Source organism: Pinus tabuliformis, chromosome Q (genome assembly GCF_031772625.1).
Source record: "Pinus tabuliformis cultivar Carrire ecotype Pingquan chromosome Q, CPIR1, whole genome shotgun sequence".
Taxonomy (NCBI): Eukaryota; Viridiplantae; Streptophyta; class Pinopsida; order Pinales; family Pinaceae; genus Pinus; species Pinus tabuliformis.
Window position 1 is genome coordinate 719,941,450 of NC_142296.1, and position 20,605 is coordinate 719,962,054.

Consider the following 20,605-nt stretch of genomic DNA (forward strand, 5'->3'; position numbering starts at 1 on the left):
TCCATCTTGGACCCACATCACATGTCCTGTCACCATCCTGAATGGCACAATACCCAATCCTTGGATCTCCAACTGAATCTTGTCACCCAACACCATGTGCAGATTTGAGTGCCATTCATCTAGAGTCCCAACAACTTCCTATGACCCTATCATATGTTTCTTCACACCACTATCCATGTCACATCCATCCTCATCGATAGTACCCTATGAGAAATGAGAGATCATGGAAAAGTCCTCCTCCTCCAATCTCTTAGTGAGATCATCTATCTCACCAGAAGTGGTAACATCAAAGACATGATTTCCTTTCTTCTTCACATCATTTCCCTTCTTCTTCATTGAACATCTCGACGAAAAATGATCCATCTCGCCATAGTTGAAACACTTGACCTTACTCAAGTCCTTCTTTTGCTTACCCTTCATTTACACTTCAAGTGCCACATCATCATCGAAATTCTTCTTCTTTGGATGAAGATCCTTGTCTCGCAACTCTTCCTGAATGAAGTCATCCCATAGTCTATTCCAGTTTGGAAACTTCTCTCTGGAAACAATCCCTTTGATGAAGGGTTTCCATTCATTAGTGAACCCTTTCAAATAAATACTCACCATATCTCCATCTGAAATAGTCAGATACGAAGTCACGCATTCACGCTTTATCATCTTGGTGGACTTCAACTTATCCTCCAATACCGATACACGGTTTTCATTCTTATTCTCAAATTTTTTTTGAAGAGCCATCCACATCTCATGTGCAGCGTTATTCTCGGAAAAGTGAGGTATTAGGGCATCATTCACACCATCTAGGCTAATAAATCTTGCCCTCGTATCCAAATCCTCGTACATTTCCAACTCCTTTGGGTCAGTTGGCTTCTTGTTGGCTTTCTCAGTGAACTCCTAGATTCTATTGACCTGCAAGACCAACTTGATCCTTTCCTTCCATGTACTATAGTAAGAGAACCCCTCCAACCTATCCTCATACTAGATACCAACCTGGAACTTTGACATTGTCACTTACAATGTGACCAACTCCCTCTTAAGTTGTACTTCACTGTGCACAACTTTGATTCACTAACTTCCAAAGTAGCTTGGACACGCTACGATACCATGTTGATTTTCCACGATCTTGGATCTAGGCTATAATCTTAAAATAATTGGCGCTACCAAACCAAGAATCTCAACCATAACTACTTTTCACAGCGTAAAATATAAATAATTAAATCACATATGCACAAGTATACAATTTCTAACAAAATTGTACAATAATGTACAATCCAATCTTAATTATATTAAACCAATATCAATAATACAAAAAATTTTGGTATAAAAGATACAATTACAAAAATGTTGTGTAGACTCGATCACGTATCTTGTCTTGTCGATCCTTTTCTTACATACTACTCACTAGATGCCCCTTAGTCCTTCAAGGAACAACACATCGAGACTTGAGAAGGGATACCACATAACACTGTTGCAAGTCACTTTTATAGCATGTACATGGGCTGATCCAATCTACTCTCTGGGTAGGTATAATTTTCAAGCTCCAAACTGTCAGGCTAGCAGTCACCTTAGTCCATCAAGTTACCGCACTTAGGCACCAATTTTCACCCAACCTTCAGCTCCTTTTTGTCACTTCAATATATCTCATCTAGGGCTACTTTGGGCTATCAACACACTACCCTCCACCAGACCAATGATGCCTATTACTTCACTATAGATTCTTCTCCTAGGATGGACTTTTCACCTCCACGGAAAGTCCTCCAAGTGGCACCCACAAGCTACAACTTTTCCACATTAGGACATCACCCAAAATAACATCAAATCAACACTATCTCATCAACATACCTTTGATTGTGTGTGTTGTTGTGTCTCTTCACTAGTTAGGGCACCCACAGAATATGTCACAGCCCTAAAATTCTCCAACAATCACTTATAATAATGTGGCCTTCCCTCCACAAGATCCTCCTCCCTTCGCTGCTATATTTGGCACCCTATTTCAACTTTGTTAAGCACAACAGTCCTCGCAAATCTTCTCTACAAGACTACGGCCAAGTATTCAACTAAAGACTAGGATAGTGTCTTCATAAAATAGGGAGACAACCCTCAAAACTTTACGCACAAGTGTCCAGATCCACCTCAAGGTACGCGACCTTCTTTCCAACTTAGTTCGAACACAAAATAGAGATAAACACCACCCAAAATCATGCACATATTTTCCTTTAGGCCTATGGCCTACCTCCTATAGCAGCTCAACCTAATCATAGGTGCTTCTATTCCCTAAAAAGAAACTAGTGTATCCACTTCATCCTCCTTCTTGAGGTCAACCTATTTCAAAGGAAATTCTATGAAATGATGCAATTTTTGGATGAGAGAAATGACTCTCACACATCTCTTATTTATACACATAAGAGGGCTCCATGAATTAGATGAATATACGTGTATTTCGGACCAAGCCTACATGACTTGACTGTGCATAAATTAATCGTCAACTTCAAAATTCATAACTTCATTTCTAGAGATCTGATTTGAGTGATCTTTGTAGAGTTGGAATCGACATGCCAAACTATGCCAAACTATACCAGATCCATATTAGTTTGAGTTTGACTAAAAAGTAAATTTGTTATAATTTAACATTAGTGATTAAAATTTATTATTTTTAAATAATATTTTGAACTATTTATCTTGAAATTAATTAAATAAACTTTTATTATATAATCAATATCCCTATATACCCATCTGTACTATACCCTAAAATATGTACCATAACTTAAAAGACTCCATATCATAGTAAATTGCACATCCCGTCCAATTTGATTTTAAAGAATACACTTGCCGAGTCAAAGGTATATTTTACGATCCACAATTTTTTTAATTTTTTTTAACATTATCGTCCGGTAGTTTCGAGTAGCAATCCTTAACAATCATTTGTTTAATTATACCGACGGCTCCCCTATTTTGATTTGCAAAATAAAGAAAATTAAACTTGGAAATTATTATGGGGTTGAAACTGTCTCTATCACAACCTGAGGTCCGTGGGTCCCCCAAGTTATAATTTTGTTTTAAATGGTACGTAACTATGCATATGAAAATCGTTCAATGTAAGAGGAATTCACTGCGGGCTTTCTTTGGGAGAATGCCCCATGGTTTTTTTTAACCCATATCGTGTAATTTCTGTGAGGTTTTGGATTGTGATTGGAAGAGAAGATATATACAACTGTGGTAATCATATATACTATAATTTCATAGTTAAAATCTATTATTTCAAGCTATTATTCTTTATATTTTTAGGTATTAACTTATCAATGATAAGATTATTTGAAATTTTTTTTAGAAAGGACTAACATGATGTCATATTCATTGAAAAATAATTTTATTTTAAACATTGATTAATATATAAATATGGTTACAATATTTATTGTTGAATAATTTTATCTTAAACATTCATTAAAATATAAATATGGTTACAACAAGTGCTGCATCTAGCTGGTAGTCCTTGCTAGGGTCTGCCATAACAACTCAATACAAACGCTCTGTGTAACATGTCTAAATTTTCTGTTTCGCTAAAAACCTGCCTTACCTGAACAAACTTGCTACCTTACCTGAAAGATCTTGCTGTCTGCATCACACAATCGCATAATTCACTTAATGAATTTCAAAGGAAATATAATTTTCATATTAATTTAATGTGTTCATAGAAGGCTATCACAAAGGCATCTTATTCCAGAACAGAGAAAACAATCACACAATCGCATAATTCACTTGAATGTGTAATAAAACAACGCCCAGTGTGTTGGACAAGTTTAATTATTAAATACAAATTATATAATTTAATATTTCAAAATGAACATGGGTGTACTCTTCAAATGAAATAGAAAGAGTGATGAACTTTTATTTTTATATAAGTGTAATTATGGCGAATTAGATATATATTTTTTTATTTTGGAAATTTTATATAATATTTGTGATATATAATTTTTTTGTCATTTTTTAATAAGTAGTTTTTATTTATGTAGACTAAATATTTTAAATCTTTATATTACAAAATCTTAATAAATGTAATTTAATAATCCAGTTATTCCATATATTGTTGTATCAATTTAATATGTTATAGAAGTTGAATGTTTGGGGTATTGATCGTTTCATAAACTTAATCTTTTAAGCACTCATATTTCAGATCTAAACCAACTTTGCTCATTCACATAACAGTCATGCTTTCTAGGATAAAACAACTTCAGTGTGTAATTTGTTCTCTGGAGAATTTGGGAACTATTGATTCTGTCCTTAGAAGAGAGCGCAGAGAAACTACAGCTCTTTCCCGCGAGGTCTTTATTCAGAAACGTTGGAGACTGTGATGCAAAGAAGTTAAAAGAATTAGATATTATGTGTATGTTATAGGCTTAAATGAAGACAGTGAAAGAAATCAATGCTGCCCTTTCTTTTTCAAGAGCTTTCAATAAACTTTTCGAATAAGTTACAAAATTAAAAAATCAATTCTGCATTATGAATATCAAATTCGTGTATTTTAGAATGAACAACGAATTCATTAACTTTTTAGAGAGCCTCGTTGCCACGTTCCCTGCATGAAAAACCACCTTTTAAACAATAAATATATGCCCAAGCAAGAAACATTTGGATGACATATGGGCTTGGATGCAAGCCACGTTCCCTGTTGCATGGAAAACCTGCTTAAATCGTGAACAACCACCTTTCAAAAGATTTGATAAAGCTACTATGAACCATATAAACCAGATAACCAAAACATTAGCGCGTCAATAAGAGTAAGTAATACGACATGCTAACAGAAACCTCCCGAAATGTTTGGGTGGGAATATTGCAAATAGGGAAGAAACCATGGATTTTACTTAGATTGATGCAACTCCTGAAAATTTCTCCACCGCCTTTGAATCCATCCAGGCTAACAATGACAAGGATCAAGTCACGTTGTTGTTTTTCTTGGTGGACAAAGATCCTGTTTCAGATGCCTCGGTTGTTTTTCTTGGTAGACAAAGATCTTTTTTCAAGCCTCAGCTTGTATCCAGGTTCTCATTTCTAATTCCCTCAATCCCTTATGTAGTGAATTTATACAAAACCAGGTATCGATAATGAAAATAACACTAAAATTAGCTGTAAAGAAAGACCCAAAACGTAATTTTTTGGACATTCAGAGATTGATATTTGAAATTATTGGAGATTGAAACCCTCCAATCTCTGCGACATAAAAGATTGCACATTTGCAAAAGGCATTCCAAGCCCTTCAAGACCAGAATTGAAAATTGCAAGCAAAGATCAAGTCGGTGCTGACCACTGAAGAAAGAAAGTTGGAGGAACAAATTCAGGTTGCAGACGAGTTGTATTTTCCTTGTTAATTCTGATACATGCTTTCATTCAAAACCATTAATAAAAAAATTCCTCTAAATACATGGCATTCAAAACCATTAGTAAACGTTAGTTCGGTGTCTATCCATAAACCCTTTTAGGCACTGTTTTGTATGATGGTGGCAGCGCTTTGGATACATTTAATAATAATACAATTTACTGATATTTACCTGGTGTAGATTGACTCGTCCACTATCTTGCGGGTAGTAGTTCCTCGCTAAGAAAATGGTGGGATTAAGGGGACGACAGACAATATTATGCAAAGGGGATCAGAAAGAAAATGGCACAAAAGTTTATCAGCATTCCAAATTCTGATAAAGTCAGTGTAGATATATATAAAAAACAATAAGGCGAGATAGAGATAAATGGAGTAGCAGCTGCGCAGGCCTTATATTCATATCCTTTTTGAAGTAAAAGAAATTTAACTTTTCCAGGTATCTTAGTCCTAGATGCTTATTTTTATGATATTTTGAAAATTACTAAAATTTAATTATAAATTTTAATATTTAATTATTAGGGAACAAAATCAATTGAACGCACTGAATCTATAATACATATCATTATAAAATGCCAAATTTATATATTTTGTTGTGATTATGCAGAAACACATACAGATATATATACATTTCGTTTTCACCATTGGTACTTCCCAATCCAGAAATATTTAGACTCATAATCTTTTGCAAACAGAGACACTCGTCGGATCCCTTTTGATAGAAGAAAACACTAATATTTTAAAGTTTTCAGATAAACGATGACAATGAATAGAATGGGCATAGATTTAAGATTGTGAATCATGTGAATAATTTAAGTATGTGCACCTACGGTCGAGCAGCTCCTATCCTCGCCCCTCACCCTCCTTCTCAGGTCGTCGGGTGAGCTGCTTAACGCTCCTCACCCTCATACCTCAGTTTCGTCTGCGCCGGCGAAAGGTAAGGCAAGGTTATGCACAGTGAATGCCTACGGGTAATGCCTATGAACGGTGAATGCCTATGAACGGTGAATGCAGATACAGGCAGATACAGGCTATGATAATGCGGAAATTATGCAGAAACAGATACAGATATATATACATTTCGTTTTCACCGTTGGTACTTCCCAATCCAAAAATATTTAGACTCATAATCTTTTGCAAACAGAGACACTCGTCAGATCCCTTTCGATAGAAGCAAACACTAATATTTTAAAGTTTTCAGATAAACGATGACAATGAATAGAATGGGCATAGATTTAAGATTGTGAATCCTGTGAATAATTTAAGTATGCGCACCTGTGAATGATATGTTTGAGACTGCTTTGCAGCTTTGTTCAGACTTCAGAAGAAGCAGCTTTCTCCAGACTTCTGAAGGAGCCAAGCTAATGCCTCCTGTAGCAAAATGGAAAAAATGGTAATGCCTCCTGCAGCAAAATGAAAAAGGGGAAGGGAAAGACAGGTATGCCGACTGCCATATAGTATTTGAGAAGTATTTGAGAAATCTGCAAAAGGGCGAGCACGCTGCCATATAGCATTTAGAATTGAAGAACAACGGAAGACAAGTGGCCAACTGAAGACAAGTGGCTACTGCCATGCAAAATATTAATTTGCGTTGACCATTTCCATATGCTCTATTTAACCAATGTTTTATATCCCAAAACTACTTTTATGCAAAGTTTGAATTTGAAGGTCTTATTGCGAGGTTGCATAACTTACTGCATCGAAAAAATCCTGTATCCAAAGTTTGAAAACCCTCATGCGCATTTATTGAATGGTTGCAAACATTCTCGATTGGAAAAAAACTTTTAACCATAGTTTGAAAAACCTCATGCTTAGAGACTTTGGATAAAGCTATTACACCAGATAATCAAATGAAAAGTTTGGGTAAAAATATTACACCGGAATTTCATTTTAACATCGGGGCACGTGAAGCTTGCAATAAGACCTCCAATTCGCAACTTTGGTTATAAATTTCTTACACCGATATTTGCAGAGATAAACTTTGGTTAAACTTTGATAGTACACAAATTTTTTTGGTCAAAGGACCCGTTAATATATGGTCAACGATCGATCGATCGCTATTAGTCCCACGCAGGGACTAATAATACTTACTAAATGATATAATTTAAAAATGAATATATTAAATAAAGTCTATGAATTATGATTTTTATGTAATGACTTTTTTTTAATGTTTCTAATGATTTTTTTATGCACTATTGATAATGTCTTTTCATTGATTTTTATAATGACTAATTTTTTTTGTTCCCGTTTTCCTAACTCCATGGTATAAAAGTTTTGATACTTATAATTTATAACTCGTTTCTTATTGTTATTCAAGTTATATTATTTATCATTCTTGTAGCGGGCAAGTAATATCGTATTTAATTTTTGGTCAAATCCATATTAATTTGGGTTACACCAAACTACTTTAGAGTACCATACTTGTATTTTGTCATGAAAGATGATCATATATAAGCATTCACGCTTTGATTTGTCAGGCAATCTATTATTTTATTTTATTATGAATGGACTTACATTTATTATAAATAGAATTATCTCATTAAATATTAGATGGAACATTTTTTATTTGAAGGGATGTGTGCCACTTTTGTTTTTCATTTAAGAGTTAGCAATGTGATAGTGTAAAGTGATAATATAACCGATTTCCACGCAATCTTACTAAATTTATGTTGAGTAGCCACTTAACATAAGTGCATAAATATATTTGGTAGTTAATTAACATTTTAGAAAATTTGAGAAGTCACTAAATAGTCTCTATATTATGATTTAATATATAATTATAAGTAAACTATGTAATTCTCAAATTTGGAACTCTGATTTTATTCAAAAAAAAATATTAGGTAATCAATCAATTACATTATGATTATAAATGTGACTTATAGATGTGATTCACTTTTAAAAGTAGTGGTGCTACTATTAATATTCTTATTACATGAAAATTTGAAATTTTAGATGGATACTTTTTTAATTATATTATTTAATAATTAATTTTAAAATAAAATAAATAAACAAAATATATATATATATATATATTTCAATTTTAGTATTAAATTTAAATTTAGTAAAAGTATTTTTGTAATTAAATATAATAAAATGAATGTAGTTTTTTTTTGGTAATCATGGAGTTTTCTTCAAACTCAACCATCATCTTCCATAGTTACTAATAGTAGTAGAAATGCACAATCCAAATCAAAATTTCCAACCATATGTAAATTAACAATCTATTAATGGAGTACTTTATCAACTAGCTCTAGGAAAGCAAATGCCAATACATGAGCTCCATAAACATAAATAAAATCAAACAAATACACAATCAATGTTTTGAAGAAAATGAATAATAAGATATTAAAGATGATAAAGTGACCAATGCATAATGACATGGATCATAGAATTAGAAATAAATAAAAATTTGTTGATGTTTTGTTTTTTTATTAAACTTCTTTTTTAGGTAGGTAAGCATCCACTGGGAATTTGAACCAGTGACCTATTGCAAGGAGTGCCTCAACAGTGCACCCATTCACCCTAAATCCAAAGACCAGTGGGCTATTATTTTTTATTAAACTTACTTATATATATATATATATATATATAATTACACTATAAAATAAACATGAAATTAAATTTCATAAAGACAAAATTATCATTTTACTCATGTATTATAACATGCATGTACACACAACCTATAATATGATTAGAATACCACATGCTTTATTTAGTCATAGGGTTATTGAAATCATGACATTTTGTTTTGGATAACACTTTGCTATATATAAACAAAGAACCTATTAATTGAGAGAAAATTCAAAATCAATATGTCTCAATATTATCTTTCTCTCTCAAATAAAAAATAATTTATTTTACTTTAATCAAAAGTTTAATCGCTTCACATTTTAAATTTGCATATGAATAAAATTAAGTAAATTAACATTACAATTAACTAATAATAAAACCATTTAATCAACCAATGTATTAAATTAAAGTAAAATAATAAAACAATTTTTCATTTCATAAATATATGATTGAAGTAAATAAATCCCAATTAAAATCAATAAATAAAATGTAAAATAAGTCCTTATTTTAATTATTTTAATTTAGTTGTCCAAGGGGTCTTGATAGACAATAATTGGGTGCATTGTTAAGGCATTCCTAGATGTTAAGTCACTCATTCAATTCCCCACCCTATTCAATTGTTATTCTTGGACATGACCATCATGTAGCCTTATTGTTGCTGAACTTACATTTTTTTTAATGTAGACTGAAGTGTACCATTTGTCGATTCAAAGGAATTTGTATCAAAGGTTTTGAACATAGGTAGATTTCATTAGATTTTATCAAGCGAGATCAACAAATATCATTAAATTGTTTGACAACAATGAGTTTGACATTGCAACCATTAGCCTATATAATACTACCATCAGAACTTACAAATAAAGACAAAATCTTTGCATCTTAACAATAGTTAACTAAGATGCCATTTAATTCTAGTCAAACATAATGCCACATTATGGCTACTAAGTTAATATCCCATAAGTATCTTGCTCAACATAAGTTCAATGACAATAATTGTGACCTTATAATATAAATATTATATAAAAAAATTGCCATCATTTAATATTAAATAAATAAATATAAAAACTTTTCTTGTTGTCCTTCTCTTCAATGTCAATTATATATCTATATAACTCTTACCTACCATAAAATGCTTAATTACATTAAAAATATCAATAAATAAAAATGGCTAAACTAATATTCATATAACTTATTTTACAATTTTATTATTATTGGGAGTACTTTTTACAACACATCATGACATCCAAATATTTTATTTAAACTAAGGGGCATGAAACGCTAGCTATACAGCCTTGTTTATAAATTAAAAAAATCATAATAAAATGATAATAAACCTCTATGGTTACAAATCCTGTGATATATATTTTAAATAGATATACATTTCACGTATATATTAAAAAATTTATAGTTAATAATAATAATAATATAAAATAAAATTATACTTTACTTAATTTTTATAATCTTTTTTAATTTAACCCATATAAAAAATTTAATGAACTAAATGTTTTGACTTGAATAAATATTTATTAATTATGAAATTTACATAACTATACTTATATATTATTAATAACCTAGCCGAATTCATATTAACTAATAATTTTTTTTTTAATATTTTGAAAATAACTTCCAAAGTAAACAAATTTTCACATAGAATATTGGCAAATGCATTACCATTCTGTTTAACTTGTAACACATTACCATTCTGCTTAACTTGTAACAGATAATAAATTCCAAGCTATAGGCCGATCTTTTGTTTCTCGGGTAAAAAATACATAGTTTAATAAAGTTGAAAATAATTCAACAAATTTGGTATGGCAAATGCTGGTAAAGCATAAATAATAATTCTCTCCTCTGGACAGCTCTGCATTTCATGTTTCTTTTTCGCATTTTGGCAGATTTCGACCATGGCTGAACATTTAACCTAGGACCTTCTTTAACTTAGAGCACATAATAAAATACAACTCATGGGCAAGTATTTTCTTCTAGCCTGTAACTAATACAACAATTTATTTTATTGAAGATGGAAAATAATTTCATGAATCCAACTTTAATCCGGCATATGATTGTAATGCTCCTTTTGAAAAGCCCGGCACATAAAGATGATAATGTCTAAAATAATAAGAAATATACAAAATACTAAACCATTTGATCCAATCCGTTGCTTTTTAAACGACACTGAATTATATTAACGATAAAAAAGGATTACGGAACGCTGGCAAAACACGCCAAATAAGGTCCTCAGTTTGTAGCATTATAATCCGAAGGTCTGCAAAAAGGACGTTGGATACCATGACACGATTAGCCATCTGAAAGGTAAACGTGACAGAATACAAAACCACAACATTGAAGTTTGTAGAACTTCATAAACACATCAACATATTCCCACCAAAAACAGTGGCAGGAAAAATCATCAACTCAAAATTGTTGCTGCAGTCATGCCTGGCAATCCGTAGTTCATTCGCATCTTTTATTCCCCACCATGTTAATCATCTGAAACTCTTGATGGTGCTTCCATTCTTCCATATAATAGCTCCAGTTGCCACACTAGGCACTGGCAACTCACTCTAAAACATAGATGAGGCCGAGCATTTGCTAATCATCGATGAATGCCTGAATTCCATGACCTGTTGCGTCTCTTCGGGGTTGCAGATATGTGTGATCGGTATAGTAAAAGCCGCTCAGGGCATCAAATTGAATTTAATGAGAGCAACATAAAGAATGATATTGTCTGTGAATCAAATCAATGGAAGATTTTAATGTTAAAGAGAGGATATAGTGTATCAATCAAATCAATGAATCCCAAGTTGACATGTAATCCCCTCAAACTATCATCATTACATACATATGGCGCAGAGAACCATTTATCCACCTCCACAAGTAAGCGAGACGGTGGCTTCGTTTAAACATTTTTTTCAGAAAGAAAAGCTTTTATATTTAAATTGAGGCAATATACACCGCATATACTTCACGAGTTCACATGAAGTACCTATCTGTCCAGGAAAGATAGGATGACTTCTGGAAAAAAAAATGAGCTGATGCATCCCATATAAGAAGATTAAAAGCCTGATAAATGATAAGTCCATCATTGTCACATAGAAAAACATCATAGACAAACATCAAGAGGACGAAAGAAACCCATACAAGACTGCAAAATCAAAATATAAGCACTATAACCTTTGGCTGTTCTGCTGTCAAGCAATAGAAGGATGGAGAGCTAAAACTGATGTTAACACATAATTAGAAGATATATTAAAATTCTCATATATTTTTAAGTTCCTCCATTTAACATAATTAATACAAGAATCACGAGAACCATCCATTGGCTTTCTCTTTTTGTGAGGCAGCCATCTTCTTTCTTCCCTGCGCAAAGAAGATACATAAAATCTTAGACAAAAGGTTGACGAAAATTTACCTTTTTTAAATTTGGCATTCAAAGGGAGGAAAATCCTCACAAAATTTCCATCGATTGTCATATTAAATATAGCAACTAATTGCTAAAAAAACCCATAATTATTATATTATATAATATCAATAAGTTTTTGGTAAATATTTAACAATGTTTTATTTTCTTTTAAAAGTCGAATATATTTATCCGAAAAATATATATATGATCAGAATCTTCTGAAATGTAATTTTTTTTCACATTTTGTTAATCATACTTTATATTTTTTAAAGATAATTATAATCATTTAATTTTAATTTTAAGATTATGCTTAACTAAAAACACTGAATAATTATATTATATATTTTAAAATAATTATAACCATTTAATTTTAAGATTATACTTAACTGAAATATTAAATTATTATATTATATTTATTAAAATAAATTAATGTTAATTATATTTATATTTTAAAAAAATAATTATCACCATTTAATTTTAAGATTATAGTTAATTGAGACATTGAATTATTATTGATTTTGGAATAAAAAAGAAATGCATAATTTTGAGCAGCCATAATAGTAAATGTATTAGAAAAATATATGTAGAAAAAATTAAACAAAACAAAATTAAATGTCAGTTGATATATTCTAATTAATATTCAAATTAAAACATATATAAATGTAAACATATTATCTATTTAGGCTATTTTAATTTATAAAAGAAAATTTTAACAAAAAAAATAAATTGAAATAAATATAAATTACAAAACCGTAACCAAATCATGCGATAACAACATTTATCTCAAAGGCTACTTTAACGCAATCAAATCCAAGACTAAGTTATATTTATATATAATATTTAATTTAATGGAAATTAAACCATCCATATATATATATACCCATACGAAACTCATTAAAAACTTTAACAATATTTATAATAATATATACCACAATCTCTATATCAATGTGTAAGTGAAATTCAATAAATAAATAAATAAATCAAGAATTAAACAATAGAATTTATAAATAGATTATTAATTCAAGGTTATGATATTTTTTATCAAGATTAGGAATTAAGTTTTATTAGTGTAATTAATCGGTGAAATGGTTATATTCTAAACGTTTTTTTGGTCAATTTTAATAGAAAAACCAGTGCAAATTTTCAAAAATCCTATTATAAAGTTGTTTAATTTGCAATGATCATGTGCCTAAGTGTTTTTCAGGGTGTAAATTCAAACCTGTGATTTAAACACCAAGAAACCACAATATTGTTAGAAATTGTGTTGCTAGATTCTAGCCAAAAAATTATTTCATATATATATATATATATATATGTTAGACGACGTGGATTAAGTTTAAGATAATAATTAACTTTTATTAATTTACAAGTTTAAAACCAAAAAATTGAAAGTTAATCATTTAAAAAAATATTTCTTATATATTTTTTCAAAATTTTCAACATAAATTACTATTACTATATCATAATTTATATTAAATCATAAAAATAATATTTACGAAAAAAATCATAATAATTATGTATATTTGAGACATGGAATAAAAACTATAGATTATAGTATTTTTAAAGCCACCCTAGATCCATTTTCACTCTAGATCTACCAAGTACTCAGAGGAATCAAACCTCTTGAGATAAAAATATTTTTTAAAGTGGAAAGGGATTTGATCCATATAAACACAAATCCTTAAATTAAAATGAATCTAGGTTGGTTAAACATTAAGTTCACTTAGATTATAAGGACATAAGATAATAAGAATTTATTCCTCACTTTAATTGGTGTATTAACCTAATATTTTACACAACACTTTAAAGTTTTATATTAATAATATATTTTTTATTTCCATAGTTTATTTGTTATATGTTTTGGAGTTTTTTTAACATATTTTCTAATTAAATTTGCTTAAAATCTAGCAAGAATTTGGAATCATAAATTTGAGCTATGAATTCTCCACAATCCTAATGCCCATTTTTTTAGGGAATTGAACATATATATATATACTCTAGAAGAAAACATGAAAACATAAAATAGTTAGAGAACATCATTTTTCTCTTTTGAATACTGTTATTGGTTACTTAATTAAAAGTGTTTTTTCCAATACTTTTCTTTTAATTATTTATGAGTCTTTTCCTATATATTTTTTTCTAATTCTTTCTAAGTGTTTTCTTATGTAGTTAGTAACCACTCTACAATAAGAGTATATATATATATATATATATATATATATATATATATATATATATATATATATATATATATATATATATATATATATATATATATATATATATATATATATATATATATATATTCCAATAACATGATATATAAAATAAATTTTTATATATCATAAAAATTTAAAATTATATCGTAAATTATAATATATCATAAATAGATTATTTCTTTCATGTTTTATGATGATGACCGATTCTCGGGTTCTGTCAAATTTGATCCCTAAACAGTTTAAATTCAGAACCTTGTGGGTTATGGGTTCATGATCTTCTTCTCTCCTTCCTTTCATTGTAGAAATTAGCTTCACATCAAATCAACATAGCTTCACATGGTTGCAGAACATAAACTCGCAATGGGTCGACGTTGGCGAGGATGACATACAGGGGCTCGTAGGCTCGACTACATGGGCCCTTGCCCTCAAATCGAACAGGTTGGGGTAAATTTCTCTACTCAAGGGTCAACCCCTCTTCCTAGGTATTTCCTTGGGGTGTGAATAACTAAGCCAACCACTCAGGTTATGACCATCCTCAACATCACAACTTAAGTCTATTGTCGGAACTTTTGTCATGCATAAGATTGTCTTGGAGCCCTAAGTTCTGAGTACACAATTCCATTTCGCTTCAACCACAATCCCTTGCCATGACCCAACCTTTCTCTATCTGCCTCTTCACAAATTTGTCCACAGACCTTCGCATCTTGTTCGACTATCCACTTGCCTCTAAAACTTGAAACCATGCTATGGAAACAAAGGAAATTGATGTTGATTTCCTCCTCTCACAACATTTCCTACATGCCTTGTGGTTTTCTTAGGACTACGACCACCTACAAATGCAACATACCTCATGTCCCTAAAAAATAGTACAACAATTTGGACAGATAAAGCATGGCATTCAATAAGGTTTGTCAACTTAAAGCAAACACACATAGAAATCAGACACACCATATGCATAAATTAAACACACAATAAACTTGAATTAAAAATAAACAAGATTACAATGCACAACCTCTTAGGCCTAACCACAACCTTAATTTCTACTAGGCCCTTCGTTGGCCTGATATTTTAGTGAATTGGCCACCCTAACACACTTACATTATGTTTCTTCTAAAAATAAAGAAAACAAACCATACAAGAGAGAAGAGGAATATTGTCTTCCTTCTATGGAAATCTTCTAGAGGCTTCTGAATATTCAAAATTATATAAAAAACGAGAAATTATGTCTTCACTCCTTGGCTATCACACTAATTTTTTTGCAAGCATCTTAGAACCAATTTTGGTTTGGAGTGTGGTTCATGCCCTTGCACCATACTCCTTCTTTTGAAATTATTCATGGTCTCTTGATCATGTGCTTCATTGTTACATCTCATTCTTCTCACTTCGGTATTGCTTCTCCACACATATTGCTGAGTGAGTTGCAACCAAGCTTCACTGATGCCTCACCAAGCTATCTCCTCTGGTTCAGTAATTTAGCATCATTGGTTCACCTCCTATGGAACCTTCATGAAATTCCTTTGCTCCTATGGCTATTATGTGTTGCTCACTTCTCTCAATATTTCTACCCATAAACGTAGTTGTGGAATTTCCAGAACAACTTATACATAACCACAAATAGAATTTGTTCTCCAAAAAAGAATCTTTACTTACTCTAATACCATTTGATGACAACCGATTCCTTGAGTCTATCAATTTTGGTCCCCAAATGGTTCAAATTTGAAAGCTTGTGGATTATGGGCCCATTATCTTCAACTCTCCCACCTTTCATTGTAGTAATGATATTTTAAAAAAATCAACAAAGCTTCACATGATTCCAAAACAGAAGCTCCCAACATGTTGATTTTGCCCAGGACCAGAGAGAATTCCATTTTTTTCTTCGTAGCTCATCCTCCGCAATCCTTAACTCATTCTATCCATGCTCGAATGTTGATTTCCATTGAGTTCTCATCACTATATGATTAAGGACAATAAGCTCTACTACACGGGCCTTTACCCTAAGGTCAAAGTCGTCAAGATTAGTTTCTACTCGAGGGTTGGCTCCTCTTCCCAAGCATTGAATTGGTGTGTTCCTGACTGACCAAACCACTCAGGTCGCTACCATCCTCGACATCAAAACTTTAGTGAGGGGCCAGAATTTTATCATGTGTTCAATTGGCTTATAGCTCGAAGGACCAAGTATGTAACTCCACTTCACCTCACTCTCAATCCCTTGACATGGCCCAACCTTGCTCTATCTACCTCCTCACAACTTTGTTCATGGACCCTGTTATCTTGGTCGACTAATCACTTCCCTCTTAAACTTGCAAGCGTGGCATGAAAACATAGTTTATAGGAAAATCGCATTGATTTCCTCCTATCACAACTTCTCCTATGTGCCTCATGGTTGACCTAAAACTGCAACCACCTATAAACATAATCAACCCTCATGGACCTCAAGGAAAATACAACAATATGGTTAAGGAAACCATGACATTGAACAAGGTTTGTGAACTCAGAGAAAAGACACACAAAAATCATTCACACCATATGAAAGAAATAAACACACAAGAAACTTGAATTAAAAATAAAAAAGACTACAAAGCGTTGCCCTTCAAGCCTAACCACCCGCTTAATGCGCACTAGGCCCTTCCTCAACTTGATCTTACAATGATTGGCTATTGTAACACACATAGATGATGCCCTTTTTAAAACTGAAGAAAACAATCCCTAAAAGTCATAGGAGGAGTATCATACTCCTACCACAACAACATTTCATAGGCATCTGAATATTCAAAATTACATAAAAATCAAGGAAATCATGTCCTCACTCACTGCAATGCGGCTTCTTCCATGAGCATCTTGGAACCATTTTCAATTTGGGGTTGGGTTCATGCCCGTACATAGTTTTATAATATATATGTGTGTGGGGGGGGGGGGGGGGGGGGGGGGGAATTATAACTAGTTGGACTAATTTAAGCAAGGCCCAAGATCAAACCTAGTGGTTGCCACTATAACACCAAAAGTACATCCAAGAGATGAAACTCCATGAGGGAGAGCCCACCCCTTAAGCCTTATCACAATAGTGAAAGATGTCTCCATCTGATTTGAAATCGGATGGAAGCGGTAACATCCAATTATGCAATTGTCCTACGATCATATTGTTTAATGTTTTATATTAACAAATATATAACTATTTAGTTAAGGACATTGAATATGACCTAAAATTGTTTTTTATTGGTTAAGGGCTCCTCTTCCTCAAACATAGATAGAGAAACATATTAAAGACCAAAAACATAAAGTCATCTAGTAGCAGTGAGAGCCTTCCCCTTAGGCGCTACTAGTGAGCTATTCCAAAGGGCATGTTTTTACTTAATAATAATGACGAATCAATACACATTCACTAGCAACACTGAGTGACAATTGTCCCAGTAGTTATTTTTACAAATAAATCATAATAAAATTTCTTCTATTAAAAATTAAATAATTAATTATTAAATATATTATCTTTTTACTTTTCCATCATCCCCACATATAAATTTTATATTATTATTACAAAACTTTTACTTTATTTTTAGGGACTAAATTAAATTCCCATACAACCCTTCTCTACAAAAAAAATATAATCCTTGTATATTTGGGGCGAGGGTGATATGAAAGTGTGATTTCGACTATTATTGGATAAATCCATAATATCTTCAATATTTTCCTCAATATCCTCCATACGCAACTCAATTCTATCAATACCATCCACCTTCACCACAATGATAGCCTCAACCACATCCATGGTCAAAGATCCACTCTCACTCAACTATTTGTACAACCATTTCTGAACCCAACCAATAAAGTAATTCAACCCACTTACAGTATTGAGGTAAAAAAATCCAGAAAACTCCCCTTGATATAAATGGTATTCATATTAGATGAGGAAGATTATTGTTAAAAGGGGATTCTATTGATGTAATTGAAGAACAACATTTAGAAGAAGACGATCCATAGGAGACTAAAGAATCATGTACCGCATGTAATGGAGAGCAACCATTGGAGCCTAAGATTGAAAATTTATGTTCGTCATTAGATTATTTATGTGTTCAAAAGACTAATCAACAAAAAGCATAAGATCTAAATGTCATGAAAGAATAAGACATATATGATGATCTAGATGAGCCCCAGAAAATCATTAAGCTAGAGAACCATCCTCTTCTTGATAAGTTATTGACATCATCAACGCAACTAGTGTCTCATATTCAGGTACATGTCAAAGCATATCTTTCAATCTTGCAAGTGAGTTTATCTTTCATATTGTTGAGCACACGGATCTATTGGAATTATTCCTATACTTGAAATATATTTTTCTTATTTTCAAGTAGAGAAGTACAGAAAAAAGAAGTAAAAATACAACGAGGGGGGGAGGGAGGAGGAAGAGGAAAAATAAAATCTTAGGTGAAAACCTCCTTTGAGGCTCTTGATATTGGCTCACTAATTGAAAATATCTATGAGGCGGTTAGTGGGCTGGAAAAAACAGAGAAACAAAAAAAACAAAAAACAAAATGAGGAAATAAGATCTTAGGTGAAAACCTCCTTTGAGGTGCCTAGGTAGACCTATTGGTTGAAAATCTCTTTGAGGTAATTAGTAGGCCTAGAAAAAAGAGAAAAAAATGAAAAAATGAAATGAAAAGATTCTTTAATCCAATATCTCTCTTTGATGAATGAAGGTGCTCTCTAACTTGTGCAAGCAATAACAACAAGTTAGCACGATAAGACGAAGTTGATCAGAAATCTAGTAAAGGGAAGTCACACTTGAGTATTCACCTCCTTTGTCTAGATGCTCCAATAGGGCCAAGGCCATGTCAATCCATCACTTTGATCATTTTTAACCCTTTTCTTATTGTCCTAAATTGTTATAGGAAAGCCCTGAAACGCTATGGGATAAGTTTGATTTTTTAAAAGAAGCTATAAATCCATCCTTTTTTAGCCTTTTTGATGGAGGAAGCTACCCATATCATCAAAAAAAACTCCCAGAAGACCTCAAAGTGTCAAAAAGTGAGTCTCGTCATTTTGCATTACCTCTACAACATCATTGTGGTCTTATTTACAGGGATGTTTTAGAAAAAACTATAACAACAATTTTTCTTCACCTATTTAGCTAGGGAAATGTGTCATTAGACTTCTAATTTAATACCTCATCAATGCCCCAAGCGAAAATTGATATTTAATGATCTGGGGGTTAAAAAATATGCTAAAAAATGAAAATTATCAAAATCATTCAAAGCTAGTCCGAAATCATATATCTCGTCATTCTCATTCCAATGACACATGAATCACTTGAATTCGACTCCGTATGTAAAAGTTAGTGTTATGAAGTTTTTGGCGAACAAGAAAAATGTGAACTTGCAGGGTTGACTGGGCTATCCATATAGGTGACATGGAGCTGATGTCAGTAGGTGACTATGGATGTATGACGAACAAATGAACCAATCACAAGTTGACACGTGGTAGGTTGTACAGGCTTTGTTGCTAAAATTTTATTAATCGTTTGGTTTTTGGTTTCCTAATTATGAGGCGCCATGTGGCCCAATGAGAATGTGTCATAAGGCCCTCTGGAATTGTGCCCCAATTTTGTTGGTTCATCGGATTGACCCAATTTTTTTTTGGTAGAGACAGCTCTGCATTTCATGTTTCTTTTCTGCATTTTGGCAAATTTCGACCATGGCTGAACATTTAATCTACGACCTTCTTTAACTTATAACACGTAATAGACTACAACTCATAGGCACGTATTTCCTTATAACTTGTAAGATATTTCTTCGAATCTGTAACTAATACACCAGTTTATTTTCTGTTGAAGTTGAAAATAATTTAATAAAACCAACTTTAATCCGGCTTATGTAAAAAGCCCGCCAAATAAAGTTGATAATGTATAAAATAATAAGATATACAAAATAGCAAACCATTCGATCCAATCCGTTGCTTTTTAAATGACACTGAATTATATTAACGATAAAAAAGGATTACAAAACGTTGGCAAACCACAAGAAATAAGGTCCTCTGTTTGTAGCATTATTAGCTGAA